Source organism: Mesoplodon densirostris, chromosome 3 (assembly GCF_025265405.1).
Source record: "Mesoplodon densirostris isolate mMesDen1 chromosome 3, mMesDen1 primary haplotype, whole genome shotgun sequence".
Classification (NCBI taxonomy): Eukaryota; Metazoa; Chordata; class Mammalia; order Artiodactyla; family Ziphiidae; genus Mesoplodon; species Mesoplodon densirostris.
The window spans coordinates 42,719,785-42,739,856 of NC_082663.1; the positions used below are offsets into that span (position 1 = coordinate 42,719,785).

The window sequence follows — 20,072 nt, forward strand, 5'->3', positions numbered from 1 at the left end:
TGAGGGGCCCGCATACCGCAAAAAAAAAAAAAAAGAAAGAAAGAAAAAGAAATAGGATCCAGCCTGTTCTTTCAAACCTGTCTCCCCTCCTCCAAAATCATTACTGGTCCCAGAGTCTCCCCTTCGGCCAACGTTCTTCTCCTCTACACACTCCCTCCAGTGAGCCCAACCACTTCCAACATTTAACCATGGCCTCTCAGCTGCCACTCCCAGATCTCCTGCTGTAGCCCCAACCTCTCCTCCAAGCTTCAGACTCCAGAGCAAACCGTGTGATGCACACATAGACATCCCATGGATGCCTCAAACTCAACATGTCCAAACTAACCTCCCCAACCTCCTCCTATAAACAAACAAAGCTGGCGACTTTCACATGTTTTTTTGAATCTGCCCCCGTTTCTCTATCCCTGCTACCACTGCCAAAGAGGTAACTTTTCTCTCATCCACAATGTTGTCCCCCAGTTCAGGCACTCATCACCTCCCACTTGGCAACTGGTTTCTCAGTGAACTCCTGGCTTCTGTCTTCTTGCCACCCCTATCACTTATACATGCCTGCACACTATGGCCTGAAGAATCTTCCTAAACTATCAGACGCCCCACTGAATACAGCCTAATGCTCAAATTCCTTTGCCTGAATCCTTGGATTCAGAGTGACCACAAAGTCCTTTGGGTACTAAAACCAGCTGAAGACCTAAAAAAGAGATATCAGGGACCATGTGAATAACTTCCAGCCATCTTCATGGAAGAAGGTATTTAGATGACATGGGAAAAATTAAACTTTGCAGATAATGGAGGTATTCACATAGAAAACTCTGTGGTCAATCTGTCCCTATCAGATTTCTGCAATCATATCTCCCACACCCCTGTCCGACACACAACCACCAGAACAATCAAGCTGGCTTCCTCCCTAATACATATCTTTGGCCTGCCTGCCCTTTTTTTGGCTCACCCTGGTGCTTTCTCCTAATCACATGATTCTAATTAATAACCTTCCAGCCCCAGCTCTCCCCCTGGGTAATATCTTCGTGGACCACTCTAGTCTAGACATCTCACCTTTGTCTAAACAGCCACAGCATTCCCCTTTTATACTAATTCTCATTTGGCAATGTATTATGTACTATCTATTCTACTACTATTTAAATTCTGTGATAATTAAACTATGATAATATTTCCCTGTCTGTATTCATTTTGTCCAACAAGGTCACAAGGTCTTTGGATCCAGGGAGCATGTCTTAAATACTCTTTTGGCATCTGCTATCAAGCCTAGACTTATATATAGAAAATGTCGGATACAAGCCAGTCAACAGCTGAAAAAAAAACAATACTGAGCCCTAAAACAATCTCTTATACTCTCAGATTACTCATATCATCCTAAAATAAATTATCAGAGTTAAAACAGAGGTCTTCCTATCATCTATTAGTATAGAACTCTGGTCCTTCTTTGGAGCTAGGGAAAATCTGTGCGTCTGAAAAAGAAGAGGATGATCCATGAAAGAAAGCTTTTCAGTAATACTGGTCTCATAAATGTAATTCAAGCAAGTTACACCTGGTTTAGATTATAACCGAATTACCTAAGTATTTAAACATCTTTCCTCTGTCCTTTTAAATCATGCATTTTCAATGAGGTAATACTGCCCCCTAAAGGGGAGCAAAAGATTCTTGGGGGGGGGGCAAAAAAATCTCACTCTTTTGACCTACAAAGCAAAGATATACATACAGCACATAAACTCATATACAATATCTGTGGTATTAAGGGAAAAAAATATACAAAGACTCTTGAGGAGGGGGAAAATAATGAAGAAAAGGTTGAGAAATGCTGTTTCAAACCAAATAGACTGTCTGCTCTGCTAACTTTGCTAAAACTTTATAGTTCTTTAACAGCATTCAAAGACCATAAAAAGGAACAAAATCTAGAAGACAAATAATTTAGATGAGAAGTATTTTTGTGTTTTCATGGTCTCAAAAATTTCTTTTGTATCTTGGATGTTGTTAAATGTTCATTTTTTTCCCCTGCTTAAGGGAGGGTATCACTGGGTAGACATAAAGGTGAAAAGAGTTTCCTATTAAAAGTGACTTGGAAATTAAGGAATTAAAGGTTTATTTGTTTGTTTGTTTTTTTAAGAAAAATGCTTTTAAAAATACATTATCAAATATGTGTGAGAAAGTAGCTAGGGCTGAATTAAGATTGAATAGTTATTTATATCTGTTTCCTGTTTAGCCTTTTGACAAAGTTCAGCCCTGTATTTTATAGCTAGCCCTGGATAAGATTTCCCAGAATAACCCTGATGTGGGGTCTGCTGGTAGGGAGGACCCCAGAACTACATCCTGCAATTCACACCCTATGAACACACAGTCTGCTAAACTCAAAAACTTCAAAACAAAACCCAAAACGTCACTGTCCCATTTCCTCTGCCAAACCGTGCTTTGAAACTCCAAAACACAAAGGAGGAAAGGAAAAAAAAAAAACTAAACATGTTTAGAAACAAAGGCAGGTTGTGAGAAACATTAATAGTCCTTCCTTATTTTCTTTTAAATTAAGCCATAAATTCCTCTGCACAATCTGAAAAATGGACTACTTGAGACTATGCGAGAAATAATGATCACAGTCGTGGCATATTTGGGGTGTGAATGTAACATTTTTACCCAATATCAACATATGATTCAAATGTTTGTCAGGTTGGGCACTCAGGAAAGTGAAGATCTCAGATCAGAGACAAAACAAATTAAAATGAAATAGAAGGAAAACCTAACAATAGCAGAACTGCCATAATTGGGGCATGAGAGTTTGTGAATATGAGAGAGAAAAGATAAAGATGATGGGGCTTTACAGGATAGAAGACAAGACTCCTGGCTTTGGAAGTGGGCCCCTGAAGCACCTGGGCACATTTGGCAAAAAAGATGGGAACAAGAAAGGGAACACAGAGCTGATGGTAAGGAAGTAATTTACCCCTATGGTTACACCATCAAAAATGGAGGTTCTCTAGGAACCCTACAGGAAAAGATGGTTTAAGATCCATCTCTACATTCCTAACCTCAACGGCCTGAAAATTTTCACCCATTTTCTTACTGGATGTTCTGCATCTGCACACTGAAGACTACTCGCTGTTTCTAAAACAAAGCTGTTTCTCCCAAGCTGTTACTCTCTTCCATCTCCTATTTCACTGGCCAATCCTTCCCCACCTCCTTGATGATCTCCTCCTCCCCAGCCATTACTGGTCCCAAGGTCTTCTCTGAGGCTCTTCTCATCTGCACACTCCCTCTACCGACCTCTTCCACCTCCTACATTTAAAAATGACCTTTAAGCTCCCACTCCCAAATCTCTTGATCCGGCCCTGACCTCTTCCCCAGGCTTCCAATTCTCACTGCAAGTTGTCCACTGTACACATCTACATGGACGTTCCATAGACGCCTCAAAATCAACATGTCCACAACTAACCTTCCCAAACCCGTTCTTCCTCCTGTAGTCTACATTTCAGTTCACAGCACCACACGTCCAAGTTACTGAGCCAGAATCAGGGAATCCGGCTTAACACTCTCATCTCAACACAACTTTTTTTGTTTGCGGTACGCGGGCCTCTCACTGTTGTGGCCTCTCCTGTTGCGGAGCACAGGCTCCGGAGACGCAGGCTCAGCGGCCATGGCTCACGGGCCCAGCCGCTCTGCGGCATGTGGGATCTTCCCGGACCGGGGCACGAACCCGTGTCCCCTGCTTCGGCAGGCGGACTCTCAAACACTGCGCCACCAGGGAAGCCCTCAACACAACTTTTTATCATTTTTACCTCTTACAAATTTCTTGACTCAGTTTGCTTAATCCCTGCCACGTAGGCCCTAGTACAAAGTCCTCTCCATCTCACACCCAGACTGCCGAAGTACCTCCTAGAGATCTCCCTGCCTCCAAACTTAGCCCTACCCCACAGCCAACCTCCCCCCACCCCAATCTGGCTAAAATGCAAAGTGACTGATGCGTTTAGAGGAGGCAGTGAAACCAATGAACAGACCCCGATACCTCCCAAGTAATGACAACCTTAGTGACACATATGTAGTGCTTATTGCCAGGGACTATTCAAAACACATGATGTATATTAAGGCTGACAATGATTCTATGAGGTAGATGTTATTATTATCCCCATTGTATGAATGAAGGAACCACGGAACAGGGAAGTCAAGTAACTTGGGAAAGTTACTAGATAACTTGGGAAAGTAGGTGAGAATTGAACCTAGGAAGTCTTAATTCCAGAGTCAGTGCTCTTAGCTACGACGCTCTTCTCCAGGCTGGTCTCTCCCTGCGGCCCTCTTTGGATAGATACTTCCTGCCGTGCACTTCACGTTGAGTAATACCAAATTGCCCATAGTTCCCTCCACACAGCAGGCTGTGCCTCTGCTTATGCTAGTTGTCTCAGGGGAACGAGCTTTCCAATGGTTTTTACCAGGCAACCTCTGAATACATTTCACACCTCAGCTCCATCAGCATCTCCAAGCAACCTTCTCTGAACCTCAGGCCTCAATGTCCAGCTCCCCCGCTCCCAACATCACCATGCACCCCTACCCTGCCCATACTTCTATCTTAGCATTTATTACACTATCCTGAAATTACTTATGTGTCTATTGCTCCTGGAAACCGTCTCTCATTCATCCCTTCTTGCAGTCCTGATATGCAGGATACACTGAAAAATTGTGAGAAGTGAACTCTGATGACAACCACAGTAGAATGAAACTAGAGAGTTTATAGGATTAAGAACTGTCTTGGGGAAAAAAAAAAAAACCCTGGTGCCTCTGCTTTTCAGCACTTCACACTCTGCCAATCTACTCATTCAACATTTCCTAATACTAAACATACACACCACATTTCTCAGAAGTTTTACTTGCTCACTTGAAAACCCTACAGATGATATCCTACCTGGTAATCAACAGTTTCCCATTACCAAGGTTCAAGCAATGTCCACTGGTAACAAATTAATAAAGAATTGTAAGAGGGCATGCCCGGCCACTTTGGGACAATCAACCTCACTGAACTGTTTGCCAAGAATGCTCATGAAAACGTTAACATTTTATAGTTATAAACTTCACAGACTGTTCGCACAAGCCCATACAGATCATCCAGATCCTCATTCATCTGTTCATTGCATGGATAAGAAACTGCAGGTCAAAAAAAGTGGTCCTGAGTGCCGTGTAACTTGCTAGTCGCAAAGTCCAGGTGAAAATCTTCCCTCCTTGACCCATGGTTCAGATTCTAGCTGTACAATTACTTCTCAGGACACTGTGGATTACTAAAAATGAAATGTTGTAAGTAAGGCTCTCTCCAGGTCAAGAAAAAAAAAAAAAGGCCAAACTAAACCTAGCTTTTCTTAGATCTAGTGGGAAATGTGGAAGACAATACAGATTTATTAAAAAAAGAAAAGAAAAGAAAAAAAGCTTTTAATTTTGAAGTGTTTCCACCCTAGGAAAGACAAAACACAAGCCTTAATTCCATTAGAGAGACTGTGGGAACCTTGAGGAGTAAATGGAAGCCACCCAAGAAAGTTTATGCATTGGGTCTAATTGCCAGAACTGCTTAAACCCCCCGTTTAAGAAGAAAGATCAACATGTATATTACTTATATCCTAAACATTAATCTCATTCATTTTGGGGTATATAAGACATGAAGATTATTAACCCTGCTTCAAGAAAGATACTTAAATGCCTCATTTCAAAAATGTTAAAACAATCCTTTTAGAACACATCCAAAAAACTACCAATTCTTCCTTCAAATCAACGCCTATAATTACTCTCATTTCTTATCCATTCTTAAAAGTCAAATTCCTGGTCTATCTTTTCTAGTCTTAATTGTTACAAGATGCTCATTGGCCCTGCAGAGTTCGAGAAGTGGAAGACATACAGATATAGAGAGTGTGTGTGTGTGTGTGTGTGTGAGAGAGAAAGAGAGAGACAGACAGACAGACAGACAGAGGACAAGGCAGACACTGTATGAAGTACTTCACATGAATAGTATTACCTCTTCCACTACTCAAAACATCCCTATGGAGGTAGGTGTGTTATTTTCTCCATTTTATAGACAAGGAAATTGAGACACAGATTAACTAATTTGCCTCCTCCATTGTTGCTTGGTTTACTCCTGCATCTTCTTCCGGCTCTTACTGTAGAATTTCTCTGATGACCCCCGACCTACACATTCTTTTTCTCACTGCTTTATAATCATCAGCGCTTTTATCACTATCTGATATTCCTGCATTTACTTGTTTACTTGCTACCTGTGGGCTTCCCCCACTAGAATGTAAGCTCCCTGAAGCCAGGGATTGCGTGTGACTCATCACAACAGTGTTTGGCACATACTGCATGCTCTGTAAATATCTGTGGAACTTCTCAAAGGCAGTGAGTTTGCCTTGTTCATTTCTGAATCCTGAGTACCTGGTACTGGTTGGGTATATGTTGAACTTAATGACTGTTCAAAGGAAATAAATCATGGGATTAGATGAAATCATACCCCAAGTCAGGATGACAAGAGAAAAAGGCCAAGCATGGAACACTGGAGGACTGGTTATACTTAAAGAATGAGTGACAGGGCTTCCCTGGTGGTGCAGTGGTTAAGAATCCACCTGCCATGAGTGACAGAAAAGCAACCAATGGAGGAGACAGAGAAAACGCAATCTAAGAATTAGGAGGAAAATGAGGACAGTTGTACTGTGGAAGCCAAAGGAGAGGTGCTCCACAGTGTCAAAAGCTGGCAAACAGAATAGGGGCTGAAAAGAAGTGGACACATAAAAGATTAGCTGGACAGGGGTGGGAAAGCCATGGTCCAGTTGCAATTGGCTAAAGGAGAAGTAGAAGTAGAACTGTCAATGGACTAATCTCTCAGAAGTCTTTCAGGAAAAGGCAGAAAGAGTTAGGTGGGCAATGCAGAGAAACAGCAGGGAAGAGTATTCTAGAATATGAGAGACTGCAGTCAATAGATAAGACTCAGGAAAGATATGAGGATATGAAGATAACAGAGAGAAAAGTTCAAGAGGGAACTGGAAGAGCACACTTAGCCAATCAGCCAGGGAAGGGAGTGGTGAAGAGATAGGCAACAATATACAGGAACATTTGGAGGAGAGGAAAACAGGAGGATTCCTGTCTCTAGTTCCTCAGTGAAGGAGTTCTTGAGGCCTCTTGCTTCCTGAGCATAAAGGAGGAAGGAATGTGGTTGAAGTTCACAGGTAATAAGAAAAGATCTTTAACAGCTGCAGGGGAAAGAAGGCAAGCCCTGGTTGTCTAGGGGCTACAGAAGGCCCAGCGGAGCTTGTAAATCATCAATCTCTATCAGAGCCAGCCCCGTGGTTTCTGGCAAGCAGCACTTGGCAGTCTGCCAGGAGCAAAACAGAGTTGGAGTGGCCAGGATTGGGGACAGGACCTGTGGAAAATATATCTGATGACTGGCCATGGGGGTTCCTGGATGATCAGAAAAATAGAAGCAGCAGGTGTGGGTGGGGCTAAAAACACTGGACAACAGAGAAGAGATCAGCTTTTTGAAATCGTCATCAGGATGAGAAATAAGTTTGATTCAAGTAAGTAAACGCCTGATTTTGCAGTCTCTGAAGTCGAAAGAACAAGGTCCAGTGACTTCTGAGGAGGAGACATGAAGGTCCCTAAGCAGAAGAGGGCTTGTGACCCTGGGGATCTTGGGGAGAGAAATGACGGTGGAAGGGGGAGCAATGTAGGGACATGGGTAGTACAGAAGGTCCAAAAAGATCTCAGATGGAGAGCTGGCTAGGGTTACTGAGGGACCACTGGAGATGGAGCAGGGTCCAGAGGTACTGGGGAGAGAGCCACACTGGCTGTGGAGCGGACTGGACATCCCTCTGCTAGGGTCCAAGACCAAGCTTGCTCTGGAGAGCTCCAGTATGACAAGTGGGCACACAAAAGGTCACTGGGGCCACGATTCCAGCCTAGCTGAAACACAGTTCACTCTCTGAAATGAAACAAATTATAAAAGACAAGGTCTAACTTTGTCAGTGGTGGAAGTAGTTTAGTTTTACTATACTTAGTAATCTACCTTCAAAGAGGGTTCCAACTAAAGGAAAGGCTATATTAAGTTAAATCATTCTTTTTTCCAAATTATTGACCACAGCTTGAGAAAGCTAAAGAAACCTAACTGCCAATTTGCACAGAAGCCTAGGAAGTGATTCACTTAAAACCCCCTCCCAATTTAGGCAAGAAAGGAAGAAAAGCAAACAATGACGTAAGGCTTTAATTAGTGCCTTGCACTTTTTATGACAAAACACATACTTCAGAAGTTCTAAGGTGGCCAAAAAGACTCTTAAGCATGCTCTGAACTGAAGTAAAAAAGATAAACATCTATAGGCTTCTGACAGACATTTAAGTATTTTCACTTAATTAACCCATGCTTTGCTGAGGATGCTTTTTCACATACATAATCACACTAAGAAAAGCCAAACTCCAAAATAATAGCCTATTAACACTGGTCAACACAAGTCTGTGATGTTTTCACTGCAGCACCCAGAGATGGCAAAACAAAACTGAGACAGACCTCTGATAAACTTTACGGTTGAAATTTCTATGGCATCTTATGTGCACCCTAATATGTTTCTAAAATTTTAAAATTTTATACTTAAAACGGTGGCTCTTAAAAAGGATGTTCTCAGGATCACCTGGGAAGATTTTCCTAAATACCTCAGACCCACTGATTCAGAATCTCCAGGGATAGGAATTCCAACAAGGAGATTTTTTTTGTTGTTGTTGTTGTTGTTGTTGTTGTTTTTGCGGTATGTGGGCCTCTCACTGTTGTGGCCTCTCCCGTTGGGGAGCACAGGCTCCGGATGCGCAGGCCCAGCGGCCATGGCTCACGGGCCCAGCCGCTCCGCGGCATATGGGATCCTCCCAGACCGGGGCACGAACCCGTATCCCCTGCATCGGCAGGCGGACTCTTAACCACTTGCGCCACCAGGGAGGCCCCAACAAGGAGATTTTTATCCTGTTCCTTGGTGTCTACTAAGCTTTCCTGGTTAAGAACACCTGTAACATAATAAGGTAAACCCAGAGTGACCCCAGTTAAGAATACAATCAACTCTAAAACAGTGGTTCTCAAGCTTGTCTGCACATTAGAATCACCTGGGGGAACATTTAAAACCCCCAATGCCTCACCCACACCGAACACTGATTAAGTCAGAATCTCTGCAGGTGAATCTGGCCACCGGCCTTTTTTTAAAGCTACTCGTGCAATTGCAACAGCCAGTCAACACTGACAACCACTGAAGTAGCAGAGGGTAACTTCTACCCACTGTTTTATTTAAGTGCACACTGATGGTTTGCAATTGTATGCATGCAAAGAACTGGCCCATGCAACTCTCTGATGAATAGTAACTTATAATTCTCTGAATTTCTCCATATTGGAACAAAACAAATGGTACTCCACATTATCATCAAAATGCAGGCCAGTGCTGAGAAGCTACAGCCCTTGGAGGAGCTGGTACAACTGTCTGAGGCATCGGGCAGATCTCAAGAAACCAAGCTAACCAGGTGACAAACGTGCTAAGAAACTCCTAAGCGCTCTGAACAGTCAATAAAAGGTTTCTGCCACCACTCCAGGCAAAAGATGTACTAGTCAGGTAGTTAAGAACAACTTTCTTTACAGAAGAGACTGGCATCAGTTAAGTCACTTTGTGTAAAGAAACAGTTCATTTCTTCAAACCCTTTCAGTTGCAAAAGAGCATCAGGAAAGTTCTAAAGTCCAGGTTTTTAGATGCTTTACGTTGCTCTTTAGAAGGAATACATTTTGCTGCTTAGAAACTCACCTATGCTTTTGCTCCCTGAACTTGCTGAGGTTCTAGTAAACAAAGCTTCAACAAAGACACCATCCTTTGAACCAAGTTTAAGCCTTCTCCACCAGTTTTGGCCACTGACAGGCTCCGGGTCAGGGGATGAGGGTCAATCAGGATTGGTCAGAGTGACTTGATGGATCAGAGAGCTGGGTCACACCCACTCCCACATGGTACCAAGAGCAGTGCCCAAGTAATCAACATAATCAACACCAGGACGGGGAGTGGGGAGGGTCCTTAAGAAGGTTAAGAACTGATTGATTAAAAACAAAGTTATCACCAAATGAAAATCTAAGCTCATTCAACTCAAGACAAGCAGGTTCTTTGCCAAGCCACAAGAGAAAACTGAAGTAGGCTGATGTTAAAGTTATAGTTAATTATATAATTTAGATAAGGAATCGGTTTGTTTAAAAGTAGGACACATTATAAGTAACTGTATAAGGTTAAGCAAACAGTGAGATTATCAGTACTTTTCTACGATAAAAGAACTTCCCCCAAATTCTGGCAATCTTTAAGCTAAAAGAACTTCCCAAATTTTGGTAGTCTTTTAAGATCACCAACACATTTCTTAAGAAACAGGTCAATCTAGTATTGGGAGATGGAGACTAGGGGAAGAGCCGGGGCGGGGGGAGGAATACAGTCAGAAAAACTAGACTATCGTGTACAAATTCTCTACCACTTTTTTTTTTTAAAGTCTCCTGTGGATTAAATTAGGGATTGTCAAACACTGTTCCCAGGGAACAGTGATACTCTGTGTCTTGAAGAGAGGTATTCTGCTACCCAAAATCAGATCATGAAGATCCCTTGCCAGCTAGCACAGGGGAAAAGTTAACAAGATTGTTCAAGATATGCTTACCTTTTTTAACCTTAGGTACTTTCTGTATAGCATGTCTACACCAGCCTCTGTTATATAAGGAATCTGATTTAATATAATATTATATAATTAGTTATTTGAAGCTTCCCCCCACCCGCAACATTCTGGAGTGTCGCAGAAAGAATGTCATAACTTCTAGGGGCTCTGTTACTACTAAATGAGTTTGAGGTCCAATTAGAGCAATAGTGTGGAGTCTGTATTTCTGTTTCTGACTAATCTTAACATATAAGTTATAAAGAACTTGACAGGAGAAAAGTAACAGCATCTTTTAGTACAATGGTTCTAAATCACAAAGACCCTCGTGATGGTTTGGCATGAAAGGTCCTTGCAAAATATTTCTGATCCACAGTGCCTAGCTTGGTGTCTGACACATAGTAGGTACTTAGGTAGTTTGTCCTGAGGATGGAGACATGTGAACAGATACGTATGTCCTTAAGTTACTTGGCCTGTGTGGCCTTGCTTTCCTCCTCTGGAAAAGATCAAGATGGCAGGGGGTGGGGGTCAGACGGGGGGAGTTAAGTGTTGTCACAAAATTGATTGTTTCTACAAAATGTAATAGGAACTTGTCATTTGCAAATCATCTTAGTACAGGATGCTTTTTGCATAAGAGCACGTTGTGCTTTTCTTTCTATTCTGAACACTAGCAACATCTAAGTTCCTTTCCAGTCTTGCACAACCCTTTGCCTGCCTTTCAAAATCCTCACCCCACCCCTGTCATGATTTGCATGTGTTTCTATCAGGTCCGTTTAGAGACAGGATCTGGAAAGAAAAGTGAACCATGATCTTGAGCCAATTATGGGCAGGGCCTGGTAACCTTGTTTTCACTAATCGAATCTTCAATTCTAGGAATTTATGTTCCCAGGAAAAGACTAGCTACTGACATGAACACATATATAATTACTTTAGATAATTTTCCAAACTCTAATCCAAATCATTGTTCTTATTCTTGCACTTACTCTTTGTTTTAATGGCTGGAAAGGGAAGTGTTAAATTAATTAAACAAGGGAGCCATTAGACTGAGGTGGCTTAAATGCTTGAGTAGCCTCCATAAGCAAACCTAAGCCTGAAATGCTTCAAAAATCAAAACCTAAGGTCAGCTGATCATAATCAGTCAACCAGGTTTTCCCTCAAAAAATGCAACCACTTAAACGATAGCCAATCCAATCATTTCCTTGTTTTGCTTCTGCCTCTTTTCTATAAAAGCCTTCCCCCTAGTCCCTGTTGGTGGATGGCTCCTAACCACTTCTGGCTTGGTGCTGCCCAATTCAAATCAGTAAGCGCTCAAATAATCTCTTCAAGTTTTTAATGTGCCTCAGTTTATCTTTTAACAGATGTTAAAAAGAAATGTGACAGAAACAAAAGGTAATGTAAAGAGTTTAAAATATGCTAATCACCCTATACATAAAGGCATGGAAAAATACAACTCACTAGTAAAAGTGCAAATTAAAAATCACTATTAGTTTGATAAAAGATATTTTAAAAGTTAACACAATTTTATCTTAGGTGGTCAAGATTTTGTTTTGTTTCCCTTTAAATTATAGTATCTAGACTTGAGATAAGGAGGTCTACAAGACGGCAATCCCTTGCATGCCTAGCTGAAGTGCGAAGTGTATGTCTCTGGAAGGATCCTAGTAAAACATATTGGGGAGGGAAAAAAACCTTCAAATGGTCCATACCTTTGACTCAATAATTTCACATCTAGGAACTTATATTACAGAACTAATCATAGATGTTTATATTAGAAGTGAGTTACTGCCTATCTTGTCCATAACCTCATTAGGGCAATCCCACCCCAAACCAAGGCCCAGCACACTGATCCAGAGGCAAGTCCTTCACCCAAGAGGGACTCAGCCAACACCCGACTTGTGACCTAAGCCAGAAAATAACTGGGCCAAATTCCTCTCTATTAGGAATTCTTAGTTGGGCACTAAATCATCCTTGTAGGCTTTGGATCTAAGGGGCTATGAGCCAGGGTCAGGACCAGTGACTGTGTGGAGCCACCTTCAACATAAAAAAGCAGCTAAGTTGTTTGATTCATATTTGTAATAATCATGTATTTAATTTCAAAATTAAAAAGAAATGCCAAAATTTTTGGTAAGAAATAACCCAAGTATCTGGTTGCTTGGCAGTGAAGAGGCTACTGGTTTCCTGTTCGTAAAAACCTGCCTCCTTTCTAAGCCCACATAAAGTAAGGGCCTCCAGCAAAACAAGGATAGGTACTTGTTTTCAGACCACAATTGTTGGTTTCTTCTCTCCCGTTGGTTTCTTTTCAGAGCTGTATATAAACTCAGGAGTATTGACTTACATTATTTGCTGCCAAAATCAAAACACCTTGTATTTGCAAAACTGTAGACATCAGCTAAGTCAGCCAGAATGTCAGAACCACAGGTTGCTGGTGCTTAACGCACTCCAGACATCAACCCATCCTCCTACCGCAGATGGATACTCACAGATGGGCATCAAACTTTTATTCTATTCATGTATTATTTCTAGCTAGCCCCATTTAAAACAAAAAGGATCTGAAGCTGCTTACAATTAAAGAGAAAATTGGGATGTTGGGAAAAGAATAATTACAAATTTTTAAAGAGGTATGCTCTAGGAGCATCTACATTTTCTTGGAAGTCCTGGATCACAAACTGTTCCTAAATCCAAACATAATTCCCATACTATCCCCAGAATAGCTCCAGAATACACACACTCCCACGGCACTTGAACTCTGGCTTGGGCCAGAGTCCCCAAGGCAGCTCAAGATCCTCTGGAACAAAGAAAAGCCACTCAGATCAGAAGTGGGGTGGAGGGACAGGGGCTTGAGACGCAAAGCCCAGGTTCACCCTAAGAGTCAGTGATCAAGCCAGAGCTGCTGAGAAGCATGAGGACCAAAGGACCCACCCAGAGCCCCCCTGGGCCAAGATGAGGTGGGTAGAGGGCGGCACGGTGGTAGGATGGGAAAGCCATGAGGCCAGAGGTAGCTGATGTCACGGACTCCGCAGGGCACACATCTTTTGAGACATAAAGAACAATACAGACCAGTCCAAAGGGGAATGGCAATACTGTACTCAGGCCAGGCAGCGACTTCAACCCTCAATTTCCATTGGAGACACAGTCCCCGACTCCTGCCAAGCTCTGCTCTCAGCTGTGAGTTCAGGCCAGGGTGGCCTACAAGGGATGGGGCGATCATACAGAGGGAGCCTAACAGAGTGCACCTGGGCTAGCTCAGAGCCAACCCCACACCCATCACAAATCTAAACAAGGAGCAGAAAACCTGGTGCGACCCAGTGAGAACTCACACATCTGAACAGGCAGGGCCACACTCCCCTACCACCACAGCCAACACACACACACGCACACACACACGCACACACACACGCACATACACACTCACACTCTTAACCTTGGGGTTGGCTTCTGTCAAACAGTTCTGTTATCAATTCCTAACTATTCATGCAAGAGGCATAGATACGTAAGTAAACTAAAAAACTACTGATCATCCTAAATCATTTCTTTCCAGGATTAAAAATGTGATTTTGCAGCAACTCAATATTTCTGTGGATTCACTTACCCTACACATCTCCTCCTTCCCAACACTGATATTAGTTGAAATTCTCTGAAATGGACTGCAAGGGAAATCTAAACATAGTTAGAGGTGAGTGAGACCTAATCTAAATCTAAACGGCCCAGGATCTTAACAGGCTTTCATAGTTAAGAGGTTATACATAGCCAGACATTCAAAAATCAGCTGTATCTTATACACTGCAAGGGAGGTAAATGACTACAATAAATCTTATCTCAGAGAAAAAACAAACATGTAGAATGGCCGAGTAATCTGCTCTCTGACAAATAGAACAATCAGTAGCGTATAACATTATGTTCTTAACAACATCATAATTACAACATTGCTTTTAGTTAGCAAAATGTTTTCTCACTCCAGGCCAGCAACCAGACTGTAAAGCAGATACCAAACATTAGCCAAAAAAAAAAAAAAAAAAATCACAGAAAAGGCTGTCTACCCAGAACACCCTTAGAGTTTCCACCCCCTTGACTGGTACAAGTGACTCAGTTACTACAGACACACAAAAATGTGACAAGTGCTAGAATTTACTCTGCAGTCTGAAATCATTTCCCCAAATGAACCAACATGTGTTAGCTTTCAAGTCTGACGCAAACCTTTGCTCAAGACCTGGAGGGGAGGAACGGCCTAACGCACTCCCTCAGCCATCCCACCGCGAGATGCCCGGTATGGCCACCCTTAATGTCACCCCTTCTGAATGTGCACTCTGTGTTCTGCACTCTTCTCCCTACACCCTTCCCATCCCCACCCAGAGCTGCCCAGAGGTACAAGGCAAACCACGTTTCTCTACACAGAAAGGGAAGAAGAGCAAGTGTGGTTCCTTCAACCCCAATTCCCATGGTCCCATCCTTATCTCAGGATAGCTGGCGCTCTCACAACCCAGGCAGTTTTATCTTCATGGTCATAACTACACAGATACCAAGCTACCACTCCCTCTTTGACATCAGATTCATTACAATGAATTCCAGAACTCCAAAGTGTAAAGGTACTATCTGCTTCTTCTGAGTCTGGTCTCTCACCTTTGGAAGCCCAGGAACTAATTAAAGACTCAAACAAGTCTCAAAGTAGACACAAATGCCAAAAGAACAACAGGGCTCTGGTTAAGCTGACTTACTAGTTAAGAAGTAAAAATCCTCCTGATTTCAACCCATACTTGAGAAAATTCCCTATGAAATGCACAGAGTATCTTCCCTGTCTTAGAGGGGCAGGGTGCTCTAAACAGGATGAAACTCAGGTTGTTGTCAAACATGAGACTCTGACAATGACTCAAGGGTCATCCTTCTGGACACAGAATCATAGAGTTGGACGAAACTTGCAGGTGCCATAGTCAAACCCCTTGTCTTACAAATGGGGATGCCAAGCTCAGGAGGGATGAAGAAATGTGCCCCCAATCATATAATCATCACTTTTCAATGTATCCCAATCTGAGTCATCAATTAATGACACTCCCCAGTTCCCCCAAATCACCCAAGCTCAGTACTTGGAATGCAGCCTAGTTAATGAGTAAACCCTGGGCTTCTCTGCATAGGCCTTAGCAGTATGAGCCAAAGAAAAACGTTTCTCCTGCTTCTCATCTCACCTCCTGGAGGGTGACAGGCCATAGGAAGCAAGACCCGCTCTCATGTGCTGGGAGTGAGGGGCTGCAGAGTGATAACAGTGTTTCCCAGGTCAGAAGGTAACCCCAACATGACTTCCCTACGGACCCAACAGGAGCACATCACGGTGTCACTGGGGTCATTAACAACACAGCATTGCCAGTCACATAAATCCTGTGGGAGAATGCCTGGACCGTGATGACCTGTAGGAGGTAACACTTTCTTCTTGCCAACTACACCCATTAATAGACCTCATTGTTATTTTAAAATGCCTGGTGTTTGTTATTTTAAAATGCCTGGTGTTCATGGTTCACAATCCAGTTGGACCACATGATTTAACAAGTTAGATTTGATAAGATGTCCCACCATGTTCAAATTTATCAAGCTAACCCAGAAGGGCCTTCCAGAATAATCAGCTGTATGGCTGTTAGCACAACTGACCCCGTCTAGGACCCGTACAGTTCCTCCTGTCCTTCCACTGACCCTACCTAGGACTGTACCGTGAGGTAAATCACTTCTCTGTTGTCAAGGGCTTTATAGTTAATAGATACTGTTTAATAAACATTACGACCAAGTGGCCTCTATGCTCTGTTAGTACCCAAACAATGATGAAGACCTATACTGACATACTCTCAGCACCCACAAGACTAGTTACACATTCATACATCTTGACTTAGGAATGCACTTCCAATTTCCTAGCACATACCCCATACCCTGGGTTAACTTTAAAATTGTCCCAGTGCCCCCTCGGCGGTGCAGAGTACAGCTGCGAATGCCTCCAATCAATGTCCAGCTGATCCAGATCCCACCCTGTAAGTTATCCTATAAGAAACTGAGCCATTGATTATATATGGAGCTGCCTAGTTTTCCGGTCTCAATCTACCTTCTCATTTCAGTGGGCACTTTTCACTCCCTCCATCCTCCAACATCAGTAGTTCCCTCAAAGGGTCAGGATGCTGTCTTACCTCTTGAGTCTAGCACTTTAATTGACATACAGTAGATACTCAACAGATATTTGTCAAATTGAACTGGTCCTATGTTGCTTATGGAAATATTGGGACTAAATATGCAAAAAAAAAAAAAACAGAGAACTTCAATAGACTGGGTTTTAATTTATTACATTTGTAATCATACAGCATATGCACTGAAAATATCCTTAGAGAATATCCACTCTAGTTCTCTTTTACATGGCAGAAAACAGGCTCAGGACAGGTAAGTGAATATCCCATATTTACCTGTTACACAGGTTACAAAGCTGGACCCCCCCCCCCTTATCTCTCTAATACACACACACACACACACACACACACACACACACATATACACACCATTACTACCACCTCTTTTTAGGGAAAATAGGAAGTCATTGCTCTTATCATCTAGGAATGAACAAGCAAAAATTCCAGTGAGACTCTAGTTAATTGGATTCCCAATCAAATTGAGGTTTCACATTAATGTGCCCCAGAGGATAATGTGCTATGTTTAAATTAATAGTGTAATATATTAAATTAATACTTAATGTGCTACATTTATCCATGATATTGCATGTTTTCAATATAAGGTCTCCCCTGAAAATCATTAAGTCAATAGAAGAATGTGTACTCTGAGATGAAAGCTTACATGCATGTTAAGGGCATTTCGTTTCAGGATCTGCTATCTCAACCTTTTTCATTTAAGAAATCTATTTTCCAACAAACCTTTCTATACATAAAACATCCATCTCCCACACATAATCCTAAATTTAAATGGATATTCCCGCCTCTCTTCAACAACCTTTTTTTTTTTTTTTCCCTAAGATTTAAGCCACCATCTAAGCTTCTGGTTTCCATGCTGCTTTACAAATGAGGCTGGATTCACAAGAAGCAGAATTAGGGGTGATTTTTAGTGAGAATTTCATTCAAACTTATCATTTTCAGAAGAGAATAGCAAGGCCCAGATTATAAAATATTTTGCCCAACATTATTCAAGTAAACAGCAGGGCCTAAATCAGAACCTGCCTTTGCAATCCACAAATCTGCCTGCCTTTATGGCATTGATTTTTAGACTCTCAAAGGACTAGTACCGAAAAACTGTCTCTTCCCTAAAACATGACCAAACCCCAGTAATCTATTTTCATTCCTTCATTAATAACCATATTCCTATTTCATATTTCATGTCTAGACTGCTAGGTTTTGTTCTTTCTTCCCATGACAGCAATTATTTTCTCCTATCTCTAATAAGTAAAATAATGGTAAAGTATACTGATCTTTCCCTCCTGCCAGCAAAGCTGAGAGCCCCTGCTTGTACTCTTCATGTGAGCTCATTAAAATGAACATTTTTTAAATTCTAAATCTGTTAAAAGTTTTATCAAAGTTCTACATTAGCTTAATTTCCACCCCCCAACACACACACACGCAAAATTCAGTTTGTGATCCTTTCAAATTAAAAGTTTAGACAGGAAATTAGATGATGAAATTCAGCAAAATGAACAGGCACTTTAATTCCTCTTGCTGGACACCAGCAACAGAAAGTAGCATTTGGGAACATAATGAACATAATGGGAGTCATTGGGCAGTAAAACTTCTGGCTTATCTTTTCCTCTAGGTTGAATTCATGTGATGGGGTGGAAAAACAGGATAACAATATAGCAAATTTTCCATACTGCTGCCTACAATTGTTGGGGAAATGTTAAGGCAGAGATTACAGGACCAATGGCATAGCACTGTGTTGGTTTTTTTTTTTAATATTAATCATAGGCTAAAGTGAATTATGGCATTTATAAAAAATAAAAGCACAAGAAAATTCTAATATTAATGATTGTGATAACCCAACTATAATTAATAGCTTGCATTTTGAACCTGTACCAGATAAAGCTGAAGAATGGTAGTTGAAATGTCCCAGTTCACCACCTATCATTGTCACTGTTAACAAATAAAACAAGACTAGAGAGCATTCAAATATAATGAATCATATTTTGTTAAAAAATTCTTCTACCTCCACAGCAATGACAGAAAAAAAGGAACCACAATTTTTAAAAGATAAAGACTAAAGGGAAAAGGTTGTATTTTAATCATGGAGTATAAAATAATAAGATGAATGTATGCTTCCTAGCCCACTGTCCAGAACCCAGAATCATATTGTGACTTATCAATGTTATTTTTAGTGACCAGCTGACAATTTGAGTGTATTTGCCTTCAATTTTGTTGAAAGCGAAGAACTGAAAATGACTTAACTGGTCATATTAGAGTTGTTCACTTCCTCAACACCATATTTTGAATTGTTCCTTTGTTTTGTGCCCTGCAGGTTTTTATATCTGAGGCCAAAACACCATGAAAAGACTCAGAAGTGAGAGCAGTGGCTTCTCTCTTAACTGGAAGTAGGGTAGGTGTGAAAGGGGGGTGACAGAAGAATTTATATAGATGGACACTGATTTCCTTAACAATCATCTCAATGCTAGCATACCTCTTAGAATGTCTTTGTGTATCCCAGGGGCAGGTATTACCAATTCCAACCCACGGACTGGAGCTCTGTTCATGCATTCATTCACTCCAAAAATATTCTCTGAGTGCCTGCAACATGTCAGGCACTTATCTAGGTACTGGAGGTACAACACTGAACGAAACAAGTAAGACTCCCTGCCTTCATGGACCTTCCAAGTCAGAGTGCACAATCTGTGAAATGTGTGATTGGTGCTATAGCCAAAGCTGCCCGAGCCTCCTGGAGTCTGGGCAAGGCTCTCTCTTCTCCCCAACCCAAAGAACCATATACCTATTCGGTCAATGCATAGTTATTGAGCACCAACCACACGCCAGAGCCCTAGCTAAACTCAGAGGAATACGGAGGACACAGACTGATTCAATATACAATAAGCATAAAGCCTCTCATTCAGATTCACTTTGTATAATATTCTAAGTCAATGTTTAAATAAATTTGAGTTCTACAAAGCGAAGACCAAATGATCACCAGGGTCAATTATATTCTTCTCTATTTACATAATATTAATCTATTTGCTCTGCTTAAAATCTAAAACACAATTGTGTTCCCAAATTATGGATGTAAGTAAACCATATCCTTGATAGTGACTGCATTTTAAAATAATTTTTAATCCTTGACAAAAACAAGTTATTTTCCCTATCAAGACAAAAGTACTAGTCCTAAGGACTAAACACTAAACATTTGTCAAGAAAACAAAGTCAGGACTTCCCTGGTGGTCCAATGGTTAAGACTCCGTGCTCCCAGTGCAGTGG

The 20,072-nt window shown here is 41.6% G+C and overlaps 1 protein-coding gene and 1 pseudogene across 1 annotated transcript in view; one reads left to right on the top strand and one right to left on the bottom strand.

Annotated features, from left to right (window-relative positions):
* The window catches only part of ARL15 (ADP ribosylation factor like GTPase 15), a 419,390-nt gene that overhangs the window by 354,750 nt on the left and 44,568 nt on the right, over positions 1–20,072 (bottom strand). The window lies entirely within an intron of this gene.
* The window catches only part of LOC132485772 (3-oxo-5-alpha-steroid 4-dehydrogenase 1-like), a 33,316-nt pseudogene continuing 22,662 nt past the window's right edge, over positions 9,419–20,072 (top strand).